This window comes from Pecten maximus, chromosome 10 (genome assembly GCF_902652985.1).
Source record: "Pecten maximus chromosome 10, xPecMax1.1, whole genome shotgun sequence".
Classification (NCBI taxonomy): domain Eukaryota; kingdom Metazoa; phylum Mollusca; class Bivalvia; order Pectinida; family Pectinidae; genus Pecten; species Pecten maximus.
The window spans coordinates 36,076,213-36,090,622 of NC_047024.1; the positions used below are offsets into that span (position 1 = coordinate 36,076,213).

Genomic DNA, 14,410 nt, shown 5'->3' on the forward strand with positions numbered 1-14,410 from the left:
GAAGCTAAAATAATCAACAAGCCAACCAACCAGGTAGAGATGAAAGTCGGAAGATAAGGAATCAGGTATGTATTTGAGTTTTAAAATCCTGTAATATTGATTTGTTGTATCGAGTTTGACTACCAGATGATAGAATAGCCAGAGATCTTAGCAAGGCGATGGAGAAGAAACGATCTAGAGCTTTAGACTATTGAAAACTACAGCACTCTACCTGTCCGATTGCCGACGACATCCTGTGGTTTATGTAGTGGTGATTGGGTGTAATATTGTGTCATAGTTTGGACGATTGGTGGCTATTACTCAATTAAAGATGTCTAGACACTTTTGACATACCACCTGTTTGACATCTATATATTAGAGTGTGTGTACACACTTGTCATGTTTACCCGATCACAGAGACACATATGTGGACATGGATGTGATGTTTTTATTATTATTAAAGAATATTTATTTAAGAATATCAGCTGAATATGCATATGGCGAGTAATATAACAAAGAATACGAATAGTTTTTTAATAATCAAAAGTGTAAAAGAATAACAAATTGTGGCCTAGCTATGATTTTAAGTCCACTAGATATATCTACTTCATTGTTATTTTTATAAACTTTTGAAATTATAATCTTCTGATTGTTATAAAACAATTTATTCAGAGCTCTTCATGTTTCTTGCTATATTTAATAATAATCATCATCAAAACATCACACTTTTGTTCACAAGTACCTTTGACCCAGGTACCATGCATTCATCTCTTCATGTTCCAGTCATCGGCAGAACGATTTACCCAAAAACACCCCAAAAACATCTCACAACATCAACACATTACATGCAAACGTCATTAGAAAATGATATGTATATATTAACATATCATAGTTAGGCTATTGATACCTTCTTTTGTTGACTTATCGGCGAGTAGGGTTATGACGGCGAGGGAGATAACTCTGTTTTGTTATCTTGACCGATATCTACATACTAAAATAATTATGAGTAACTATATATATTTGTGCCAATTCATTGGCAATTCACCTATATCATAATTGTTGTGGCATACTATGTACTGAATAAACATGATATCAACTGGATACGTATAGTTCTTTCCATGTGGTCAGTTTTTATTGTATGACTGTTTGTAAGAGTTATCTCCCTCGCCGTCAAAACCCTACTCGCCGATAAGTCAACGAAAGAAGCTATCACTGTATTTGATGTGTTGATATATACATATTAATTTCTAACAGTGTTTCCATGTACTGTGTTGATGTTGTGAGATGTTTTTGGTGTGTTTGGGTAGTTTTTGGGTGTTTTTGGGTAAATCGTTCGACCCTCAGTCATTGCTTTTGTAATGTATTTAATGAAAGTAAATAAGATACAACATTGGAAATCCCTTGGAAAGTCAATATGGTCCCGATGTTGTCAGACGATTTGTTCATTTATGATTTAATGAATAAACTGAAAATAAAGCATTTGAAGATTTTTGATTTCAATGTTTTTGATTGAAAACTGCTTTAAAAAAACAATGGTTTCAAAAGCAGTGATTTAAGAGAAAAAAAAAGTATAGGTCACACTTAATTATGAAACAAAAGATTTTGTGCAGAGCTAGAATCATAACTCTTTCAACTTTCTCATGTAGTTGACTCTTACCTTATACTCCCCACCTTATACTTTGTTGATATGTTATATTGGGATCCAGTGGGCATTGTAATAATAAATAAATGTTCAAAATATGAAAAAGATACTTAAGTTTAAATTGTCTTATTAATCTAGAACAAATTAAATTATAAATGATCACTCTAATAAGCTTGATTTCTCTGTGTAAAAATTTTTCATTAGGTGAAAAAAAATCATAGAAAAAGACTGTGTTAACCATTTTATTTTACTCTTTTTTTCAATCATTGATCAAGCATTGAAAGGGGGAAGGGGGCTGAACCCTGAGCATGGATACTGTTATGTCCTTTCTTAATTTATATTGTTTAGAGTTTTTGTTTGAATAAAGTGTGTGTCGCCAAAATGAAATTTAATAGGAAATACATCATTTTCTCAAGTAGTAAAAGTTTTAATCCTTTGATTTATACGACAGTTTTACTCTCAAGGGAAACAAAAGTGCTTCTAGTATTAAATCATAAAAATTCTCAATTCAACCAGAAGTATCACTAATTACCGCAAAGGCAGACAGTATTTGTGTATTAAACGTCATTTTTCTGTACATTTCAGCGTTACTTTCATTACTGATAGGCTTAAAAAACTATTATAATACTGATTCGGGCATTGATTTTATCAATAAAGATTTTGCATGTTTCTGATGTCCTAATAAAGGAATGCCTCTTTAATAGAGGTCAAGAATATTTGATATTGAAAAAAATTGGAAACTTGTATTTGTGTCATTCTTTTTTGTGCTTTCTGCTTCATAATCATATTGATAAACAATGTATCATTCTTGTAATGCCAGTGTATGTAAACAAATCAACAAAATCGTCCATATGGTACTGCCCAGTTATCAAACACTGCCTGCTTCAGTCTCGTGATTCAATGGTTCCATACCACAGATAACGTACCTACTCATCTCATGTAAACAACTAGCCTAATTAGGAAACAAAGACTGTGTGTACATAGTATTAGTGTTATCTCAACTACACAGCTAATCCATAATTGAAGTGACCACAGGGAGGGGCTCCAGTGTTTACACTGTGATTTATACTGGTGCACAGGTAACCTGTATTACCTGTGGGCGTCCACCTGTCCATCATGCATTAGTTTGGACCTGGTACATTCCTGTGTGTAACTGTATATACCTATCCATTACACATGTAGGGCTGGACTTAAACTTCACACATCCTCTATAATTGTATTAGTGTGTATATTCCATGGGAAAACTGTGCCTGGATACATTACTTTGATTTGGATCTGTCAAACGGACCTGCCTAAGGATATTTATAACTGCATGACCCTTACACTGGTCAAGTCTTCAGTCATTTATAAAATGTGATGTTAGATGGATATATTCATCTGACCAGAGAGTGAACCACATATATTTAACAGGTACATAATGTATGCAAAGAGTCAGGGGTCAACATTTGCTTTTCTCATCGCTAGCAATTCATTTCGTGTGCTTAAAATTTCCACTAGCAAAATTAAATTTTGAACTAGCAAACTTTATAGTAGTGTTTTCATTAATTTTTATACAAAGTAAAGTAGCGAAAATACAGGAATTACACCACTTATCGGAAATATTTCATTCGTCGTAAAATCATAATTTCTAATTTTGGTATCAGTCTATTTTCCACACATATTTTCACTATTTATGCTTGTATATCACATATATGAACAGATTGTCAGGGAAAACATAATTGCACAAATTTGCAAGTAGACAAAAGTTCGACTAGCATTTCCTGCAATTTGACTGGCATTTTATTTGTTATTAAGAGTTTATTTTGAACCCTTAGAGTGAACATGTTCTCATTACTTTTGATTACTGCATTACTAAATCAATCAATCATTAATGCGTTAGAGACATACTTTCCAAGAACACTTATGTGCTACAGTATATGTCGCTGTTACTTCATAATGTATGTATTCTTCATTCAGGTTTTATTCCCTATTTGACAGTATCAATTAATAACAGATTTCAGCGGATATTACATACATTAATTGATTTTAATTGATATATTTTTTTTTAGGAAAATATTTAGAGTACAATTAAGAACATCTTTGGGTTATTATCTTATATACTATCTTTCCTTGTTTTATTGTGTTTTCACTTATAAATAAATGCTGTTGAATTACATCTGTAGTCTGCAATATACTGAAAAATAAGGTATTCAGTGAGAAGTAAATACATTTCATAAGTCCTGATTAATCTTGTTTGTGGTTACCCTATAGTCTATATACCTGACGTCGACTGTAGAACAGATTAATTAATAGAACTGAAAAGAAAATAATGATGTAAGATGAAATAGTACTTATGGTAGATCAATACATTTTACAGGAATACTACAGTACTTAGGGTAGATCAATACATTTTACAGGAATATTACAGTACTTAGGGTAGATCAATACATTTTATAGGAATATTACAGTACTTAGGGTAGATCAATACATTTTACAGGAATATTACAGTACTTAGGGTAGATCAATACATTTTACAGGAATATTACAGTACTTAGGGTAGATCAATACACTTTACAGCAATACTACAGTACTTAGGGTAGATTAATACATTTTCATTTACAGCAATATTACAGTACTTAGGGTAGATCAATACATTTTCATTTACAGCAATATTACAGTACTTAGGGTAGATCAATATATTTTCATTTACAGCAATATTACAGTACTTAGGGTAGATCAATACATTTTCATTTACAGGAATATTACAGTACTTTGGGTAGATCAATACATTTTCATTTACAGGAATATTATAGTACTTAGGGTAGATCAATACACTTTACAGGAATATTACAATACGTAGGGTAGATCAATACATTTTACAGGAATATTACAGTACTTAGGGTAGATCAATACATTTTAAAGGAATATTACAGTACTTAGGGTAGATCAATACATTTTCATTTACAGGAATATTACAGTACTTAGGGTAGATCAATACATTTTCATTTACAGGAAATATTACAGTACTTATGGTAGATCAATACATTTTCATTTACAGCAATATTACAGTACTTAGGGTAGATCAATACATTTTCATTTACAGCAATATTACAGTACTTAGGGTAGATCAATACATTTTCATTTACAGCAATATTACAGTACTTAGGGTAGATCAATACATTTTCATTTACAGGAATATTACAGTACTTATGGTAGATCAATACATTTTCATTTACAGGAATATTTTGCCAGTATGATAGCATCACACCTGGAAAGTTCAAAACATTCTGTGAGAAGATTTATAAGCAAAGCTCTGGGGATTTCTCCTCCTAAGTAAATAAAACACTCCATTCAGCTAGGTACCTGGTTGTTGTTATCTGATTAAGGTAGATTAAGGTTTGATGGGATTAGGTTGACAGGTAATTGGATTCCATTACTGGTGTTTACTGCCCACTGTCTCTTTATTGAAATATAATACTATCAGCTTATGGTAATTATTTTGGTCCCAGACTGAAATTATATCTATAACTATTAACTATTAATAATAATAGCTGGTACAGGCAGAGATATTTTTATCAAGATAGAAGTATATATATGTAGATCATCTATTTAAGTAACTATTTTTACTATAATGTATTCATCTGTATAGTGCTTGGTGATTATTTGAATGGAAATGTTGGATTAATTATTCATCAGTATACTGTATTGCCTGCCAGATGAGTGACAATGTACCAAGATACATCATTATTCATAGACATTAGACTGCCACACTCATTTAATTGTGAATGCATAATTCAATTATCTGATCTCTTCATAAAATAAAAAAGATAGAAGTTATATATCATAATTAAAAAAGGTAGCTGAAAGAATGAATAACATCTGTATTTTTGGACTAATTTTTAAAAGAAAATTATGAACAAACAAATAGTGTTATTCAAAAGTACTAGAAATAAATGGTTAGCAAAATTGTATTGCTGAAGTCACCATATATAGTTCACCCTCAAATGTAGTCCTTATCCCCCAATCTCGATCAATCTTGGCCCCTTCCACTTATCATCTCCATATTCATCCTACCCATTATAAGCTTTCAAGAAATGTGATACTAATCAAAAATTATCTCAGGTGAAGATATCCGCGGTGGTGCGAGGTTCCACGAGGTGGTGCGAGGTTCCCCGAGGTGGTGCGAGGTTCCACGAGGTGGTGCGAGGTTCCACGCTCCTTACCCATGTCACTTCCTACCCATGTCACTCACTCCCCATGTCTGTTTGTGTTTCTCGGGAAGCTGAGAAACAAATCAGTCTGTGCTGTCGTGGTTATGTCCTTGGAAAGACACTTTACCCTAATTGCCCTAGATGGCATGCGACGGGCCTACAGTATTTTGTTAAGTGGGGTAGTCACCTACTACTACAGGGAGACCCCCACCTCAAACGAACCCTTGCTTTTACTGGGTGATAAACCCAGCAAACAAAACAAAAAAGAATCAAAACTGCTGCAGATCTTGAGGTCTGTATATATAATTTTAGAAAAATTGTAAAATCAGTCCAGAGGTAAGTGATACATCTGCGGTCACCTGATCAGCACTGTATAGTTACATATATCTCAATCATTATAAAGCTATACTGGATAGTGAATACAATTAGTACACTTACAATATCTACTAATTCTATTTTCCCTTTATATATATGGTTGCTGCAGATCTTTTACATGTAATGGTCTGTCAATTTGTACAGTTACAATAACTACTATTCATATTTTCCCCTTTACATACCCTGGTATATGGTTGCCTCAGATCTTTTAATGGTCTGTCAATTTGTAAACATTAAATCAGTATAAGTAGAATGAATACCTGTGTATCTAAGTAAAACACTATTGTCTGAAACAGTCCAAGGGAGATAACCAAAGATGTTGGACAAGTATGCTGAGAAGCAATGGGAGTATGGACTGTCTATAATAGAGCTATGTAAATTATACACGTAACTGATACATTTGTAGATATGTATGTAGTGAAATTAGGAAAGATCTCTATGTGTTGTAAAGCAAAAAAAAATGATCTGTGACTGTCAGCAAGGACATTGTTTGGGTAAAACTGTAAAGCATTTCACTTTTATGACTCAAAAAAAATCACTGGTTACAATTATAGATGTTATCTGTAGATACTGAATCATGTTTGAATATATCCACAATACTTGGTCCTATTGTGTACCTATCATAAACAAGGATCTGAATTCTGTAAGGAAAAATAATCTCTGTTAGTGAATGGACAGAGTAGGATTTTCAAAAAAAGGTTTTCATCTATTGAAGTGTATAATCCAATGAATGCCATCTGATCTTATGATCATGCAGTCACTATTAAAGATAACTGTGTAGACACCTTATAATTAGTCCAACTACCTGGTAATTTGGATCAGTATATGTTGTCACCTTAAACATAGAACCATCCTAATGTTGAATTTAATGGAAACGACTTGAAATATTGTGTTCCAGTTTTTTTTTATTTAATATATATATATACTGTACATATAATTATTTATTCTTGACTTGCATTATCTTTATATGTACACATCGCCCTTTAGTCTAGGATCATATACCAGCTGTATATAATTACTCCAAGATTATACAGACACTAGATACTTATTCTAATACACTGTAGTCACATTTTCATTCTAAATAATGTATGTTTGAATAGTAGATTTACACACACATTATACAGTTTCTATTAGTCTAAATTATTAATAATGCATATTGGGTAATTCAGAATAACACTTTACATAAAACCTTGATGAATATTTCATGTGTTTTCCTCCTAAAATTTCTACCTCATTAATAAATGTAACAGCTGACTCAAGTTTTGTACTTGTATATTGCTTCCTGTAAATATATCACTTTTAATTAGAGCTGTGTAGCCCTGGCTAAAACGTCTACTGCTGGCTGTCTTGACATGTTTGGGCCTGCTTCTTTAGGAAATGTAGGGATGACAATAAAGTTGCTAATTACACATTCTAATTATATTGCCAGCAGTAGTAGCTACAAGCCCTCAAGCAAGACTTCCTTAGTTTGATTAAAAAAAAAAAAATTAAAAAAAAATTCAATTAATCCAGAAACTCTCCGAACCTCTTTTTTGTTTTTGTTTTGTTGGGAGGGGGGGGGGGGGGGGGGGGGACTTATCAAATCTTTCACCACATTGGGTTTGAATGATTATTCATTTGAATTGTCAGTGTGGCATCACTATGATCAGTAGTCAGATATACGTACCAGATATTTTCTATTATTGCTATGATGTCATATACTCGTTGTTTTGAAAAGGGAATTCTTTGTGTCAACCCTAGGGTAAGATAAGGAAATGAAATAAGAAAATCTCATACTGATGACTGTGTGGATACACCTGTCCAGAGTTTGTTTCATATTTTGAAATATGGACATTTTTGAATAATCCATAAAGAATTAAATATTGTACCTATAACTAACATCTAGCACACTTTATATTAAACCTCAAATTAACATCAGTGACAGAGTTTCATATTGAACCCTTTAAAAACAGCCATGAAACATTCTATGAATTTGAATATTTAACGACTGCATGATTAATGAAGGTATGCAGAGTCAGGTAGTGGATAATTGAAGGAACTTTGTATTCATTTAGGGTATCTGATGATTTCCGTTTGAAGCTTTCATCTGACTCATTTAGCTTTAATGCTATGTAAAACAGGCCGGATGCATTCTATTCCTATCAAGCAGTACATACATTGTCCCTACAATTTTATTAAAACAAAATTTTGTTGGAGAAAGTTTTATATATTTCATTCGTATCCAATCTGATGACAAATTAACTGTTACAGTTATAAGTGACCTACCGGGAACTTGTCTGTCCTTCCACTATCTTGTACAGGCTCTTCTTCATTTCTTGTCACTCGAACTTCATACTTTGGTCTTGTGTTCACCTTGGTGATCATACTTTAGGTATGTGTTCACCTTGGTGATCATACTTTGGGTATGTGTTCACCTTGGTGATCATACTTTAGGTATGTGTTCACCTTGGTGATCATACTTTGGGTATGTGTTCACCTTGGTGATCATACTTTGGGTATGTGTTCACCTTGGTGATCATACTTTGGGTATGTGTTCACCTTGGTGATCATACTTTGGGTATGTGTTCACCTTGGTTATCATACTTTGGGTATGTGTTCACCTTGGTGATCATACTTTGGGTATGTGTTCACCTTGGTGATCATACTTTGAGTATGTGTTCACCTTGGTGAGGCGGTGTGTCAGATATCAAACGGAGGTCACTATGACTTTTGACCTTTGGCCAATGTCAAAGAAAAAGTTGTCCAGGTCCTATTTCATACTTGGGTAAGGGAATTACCTTGGTGTGAGGAGATGTGTCATTTATCAAAAGTAGGTCACTCTGACCTACATTTTTGACCATCGACCTACATCAAAGATAAAGTGTGTCCAGGCTATATCTCCTACATTACTTGTCTCTGGAACTTAATACTTGATATATGGGTTCACCTTTTTTATTACAAATTTTTCATCTGTGCATTCTTGGCATATAATTTTTCATCTGATGATGTACTGTAATTTTAATTGTGAATTGTTTTAGATGAAGTCTGGTTTATCTAGGTGTATGGTGGCCATGGTACATCGTATTCAGATTTTGTTGAGTGCTGCATCATGTTTTTCTATGCCAGGAATCACAAATAAATGTCACATTTTTGCTACAGAAATCCTGAATCAAAAATAAATAGAAAACATTTGACATATTATTGTAGATCTGTGCCGACATCACTGTTGACATTTGTGTTAAAGTCCCCATCATCTCCCTCCTGGTCTAACCTTGTCAGTCAAACTGAGTCACTGTTTACCAGCTGGCTGACTGCAATTACATTAAAAAAAATGAAATGATTTATTTAGCTGTTAAAACAAAGGAAACATGTTTGGGAGTTAGGTAACAAAAGCTGTGAATAAAGCATGCTTGTCAGCTGTATGCTGTCATGTTTACAATTTAAAGTTCATGGCCCTGTAGCTGTTTCCTGTGTTATATTTTCCTTTAATTAAAACTTTATGCTTAGTATCTGCATCCTGTTTTGTAATTTCCCTAAATTTAAACTTTATGATTTCCCTAAGATTTAAAGTCCCATGTTATAATATTTCCCTTAAGTTAATGGTAGTATTTGCTTCCTGTGTTATTATTTTCCCTTAATTTAAAGTTTATTCAATATGCCTGATATATCTGCTTCCTATGTCAAAATTTCATAGTTTCGATTTTGCAAGTGACAAAACAAAATTCAATCTGAATACAGATTTATAGAAACAAAAGTCCAGAGGATTTGGCTTCAAGTGATTCACTAGGTTGTTAATTTATCTGTCAACACATATATAAGGTAAGTACTGCAGGTAGGGCAATTATAAATACTAGAAAGTACATAAATGTACATGATGTACAAACTCAATTGTATGTAGATAAACTCAATCTGCAGCTCTATATGTATATGAGTCCATAAAAGCTCATTAGTTTACTTTTTGATTTAAAGTCATCCTGCTGTAGCAAGCAGAAATTCAACCAACAAACTCAAATTACTTTTTATTTAAATTCAACCTGCTTTAGTGAGCAGAAATTCAACCAGCAAATTCAATTTACTTTGTATTTAAATTCAACCTGCTTTAGTGAGCAGAAATTCAACCAACAAACTCAATTTACTTTTTATTTAAATCCAACCTGCTTTAGTGAGCAGAAATTCAACCAGCAAACTCAATTTACTTTTTATTTAAATTCAACCTGCTTTAATGAGCAGAAATTCAACCATGAAATTCAGTTTACATTACAGTGTTTCTTGGGAAGCTGATAAATGGACAAGTCTGAGCTGTAGTTGTTGTGTCCTTGTGCAATTATAATTGGTGTGGATGGCATGCAATTTTTGCCAGTAACATTGCCATGTGAACAATACAGGCCCATTAGGCCTCTTGTTGCATTCACTTTAAAATCAGAAGTTAGATCTGCAAAAACAATGTAAATTTCACAGTATTTTGATGAAATGTTGCAATTAGGATATTTAATACATTCTGTAATATATTTGTATTTTAATTTAACTTTAACAGGTCTTGAGAAATGGTTAAACAGGCCCTTTGGGCATCTTTTGACAACTTCATGCTTCCTTTTTCATAATTACCTGACAAATGAAAGAGAATACTTCTAGATGACTGTCTGATAAGTTGAACTAGGCTTTCATATGTAATTGACCTATTTTCTTACGGTTGAATGAGCATGCAATTTTTTACCCGAGGGTATGACCTTATGGTGGTCATTTCACACAGGTAGCGTAAACACAGACATATGCTGTGCCTGTAATGATCTTTGTGTGTGGGTATAATTTATAATGGGTTTATAGGTATATATATAAAATGTGTATCCACATCTCATAGTTTGGTCTATGAAGCGGAATCTCACGGTGTCTGGTTGATTCTTTTGCTGGTCGTCGAGGCGTGGAAATCATGACAGTGCGCAGGAAGCACTTGTAACACAGTGTGGAGATCGTCATAACTTCATTGTGGTTGTGATTTAACAGGGATCAGAGAGTATCAAAGCAGACATAGGAAAGACTGGACGTCTTCCTATTGTAGTGTGGAGTGTTTGTTGACATGCACGGCCACAGGAAACGGTAGGGGGCAGGACTTAGTCCAGATTTAGGTAAGGAGGTTTGTCAGTGGGATACCAGTTAATAGTAAGCTAGAGAAACATTTACTGAGTCTGCTAGGTATGACTGGGGTCTGGATAGTTCACATGTGTCATATACAGTCATATAAGTAATACAAGTTTATAGGTGTCGACAAGCTATCTCAGTACAGCACACATCTGGATATACATGCTGACAGTCACAGGTAGGAATTTGAATTCATAAAAAAAACTGTATTCGTATTATAGAGTATATATCTTATTTCTCTATCTAGAAGTCTGTGATATTTTTTCATGCCAGATACTTTGTTTTAGAATTATTTTGTTAACATATCTATATATAATAAGGTGCTATAAGGCTGCAGATATATGCAGGACATGTGTCATTGAATCAACGTTGTGTACATTTTAATATTCAAAAGAAATATCAAATTATAAATTTTGTATGCACTGTGACAGTCATTGTGTGTCTGTCCGGTATTTAAATTTACCTATGTGAATGTATACCTTATGATACATTGCTAGATTGTAATGAGTTGGTGTTATATCCAAACGTTTTGTAGGTCAGTCTTTCTAACATCTTATGTCGACACAGTTTACACTAGTACTATTTGGTGATAAACAGCTGTAGAAATGGAGCTCTAGACTTGATATAACAGAAATTCTCCTGTACATACAAAAGTTCTGTACAAAGTTCCTACAATAGTAGATTTAAACCTAGAACAAGGTTATCAAGGCTTACATACAGGAACACACTGTAGCTTTAAGTCACAACAGTTACCGGTTAATGTTTTAATCAAAATGTAATATTTTATGGAAAATACATTTTAAAATGGTGTTGATCTACAAGGCAAAATGTGTGACTTGTAGTTGTGCTTATACCTTTACACACTATGGTAATATGTGCCATGCTGAAGAAAGGAATTCAGAGCTTGCTATTTATTTCTAATAAAAGGCCTCTGACATTTAATCTTATTGACTTTCAGGCTATAGGGATATACTCCTTTCAGAAACAACTTTGAAAATCTTCAGAGTAAATCTTGTATTCAAAGTTAAATGACATTCCCAAATTTCATGAGACTGCACCCATTGTTAGGAGTGTGTTTACAGTCAACATGGTGGAATTTTATCAATCTTAACGTAAACATATTGTACTTGGATGTTTTCTTTAAAGCTATGTTTAATACAATTTTTGATTACAGCTTTCATAAGGGACCTATACATGTAATGCTAATATCTATCACATTGTTACAGATGCTGACTCAAACTTGTCACAGATCTGTTAACTCAAACTTGTCACAGATCTGTTAACTCAAACTTGTCACAGATCTGTTAACTCAAACATGTCACAGATCTGTTAACTCAAACTTGTCACAGATCTGTTAACTCAAACTTGTCACAGATCTGTTAACTCAAACTTGTCACTGATACCGACTCAAATAAACATGCGACAAATTCTGACTCAAACATGTCACAAATGCTGACTCAAACATGTCACAGAAGCTGACTCGAACATGTCACAGATGCTGACTCAAACATATCACAGATTCTGACTCAAACATGTCACAAATGCTGACCCAAACATGTCACAAATGCTGACTCAAACATGTCACAGAAGCTGACTCGAACATGTCACAAATGCTGACTCAAACATGTCACAGAAGCTGACTCGAACATGTCACAAATGCTGACTCAAACATGTCACAGAAGCTGACTCAAGCATGTCACAGATGCTGACTCAAACTTGGCATTGGTGCTGACTCAAACATATCACTGATGCTGACTCAAATAAACATGCGACAGATTCTGACTCAAACATGTCACAAATGCTGACTCAAACATATCACAAATGCTGACTCAAACATGTCACAGATGCTGACTCAAACATGTCACAGATGCTGACTCAAACATATCACAGATACAGACTCAAGCATGTCACAGACACTGACTCAAACTTGGCATTAGTGCTGACTCAAACATATCACTGATGCTGACTCAAACATATCACTGATGCTGAATTAAAACATATCACTGATACTGACTCAAACATGTCACAAATGCTGACTCAAAGATGTCATAAATGCTGACTCAAAGATGTCACAGTTGCTGACTCAAGCATGTGACAAATGCTGACTCAAACATGTCACAGATGCTGACTCAAACATGTCACAAATGCTGACTCAAACATGTCACAGTTGCTGACTCAAGCATGTCACAAATGCTGACTCAAACATGTCACAGATGCTGACTCAAACAAATCACAGATTCAGACTTAAACATCACAAATACTGACTCAGAACATAAACACTATCATAAGTTGGGACTGTGACATGTTTGATGTATGAAGAATGATTGAAATAACAAAAATGGTAATGGTTACAAAAAAGAGATCTTTATTATAATTTCTGTAAATGTAGACATTGAAATATATGTTATATTTTGTTCATGCTGTATTCTTACTTCAAAAGTAAGTTCTCTCTTGTATCATATATATATACTATAGATGATACATGGTCTGGTCAGATAAGATCAAGATAATCATTACTCTATTTAAAAGCAGTAGCCACTAATATAAGCAGAGGGAAGAATTGAAAATTAAATTTCCGGTTCTGACAGTTTGATTGGATTGATCAATACCAGATACATTATAGACAAACCTTATGTTATAGTGCCAAGCCTAGGGCCCTGTGAGACTACATTTTAGAACCTGATTAGGACCTGTAGTACCAAGGGCATCCTAGTACCAGGCACAGGCACCTGGGTGATGAAAATTTAATGAGCGTGCATGGTTCTAATGTATAAAAAAAACCCATTACAGTAGTAACGCACATCAGCATCAATTTATAATGGCCCCCAACAGCTGATGTCTTTGTTGATCTTGTTAGTAAAATAACAACCGATGAAGGAGTTTTATTGGGTCAAGTAAAGTAAAAATATATTCTGACTTTCTGTTTAAATCTGAGAAATGTTGTTTATTATGTATTTTTCAGTTAACTGAATACTGTATAACTTGAAACCTTATAATATATATTAGCTGTATATAACTTTTGTTGTTTTCATGGTTGCTATGAAACCACAAATATAAATACAACAAATATTTTTATACCCCCGCAACGAAGTTAGGGGGGGTATACTAG

At 33.6% G+C, this 14,410-nt stretch overlaps 1 protein-coding gene across 5 annotated transcripts in view; it reads left to right on the forward strand.

Moving 5' to 3' along the window:
* Positions 1-4: 4 nt before the first annotated feature.
* LOC117335578 overlaps positions 5-14,410 on the forward strand; it is a 30,174-nt gene continuing 15,768 nt past the window's right edge. For 2 of the 5 annotated variants that reach the window (XM_033895669.1, XM_033895672.1), the window contains exon 1: positions 11,022-11,288. The gene's annotated coding sequence lies outside the window, so the exon portion shown is untranslated. Of the gene's footprint in view, positions 66-11,021; positions 11,289-11,335; positions 11,480-14,410 lie in introns of those variants that run through there. The other 3 variants (XM_033895671.1, XM_033895668.1, XM_033895670.1) reach the window with 3 other exon arrangements.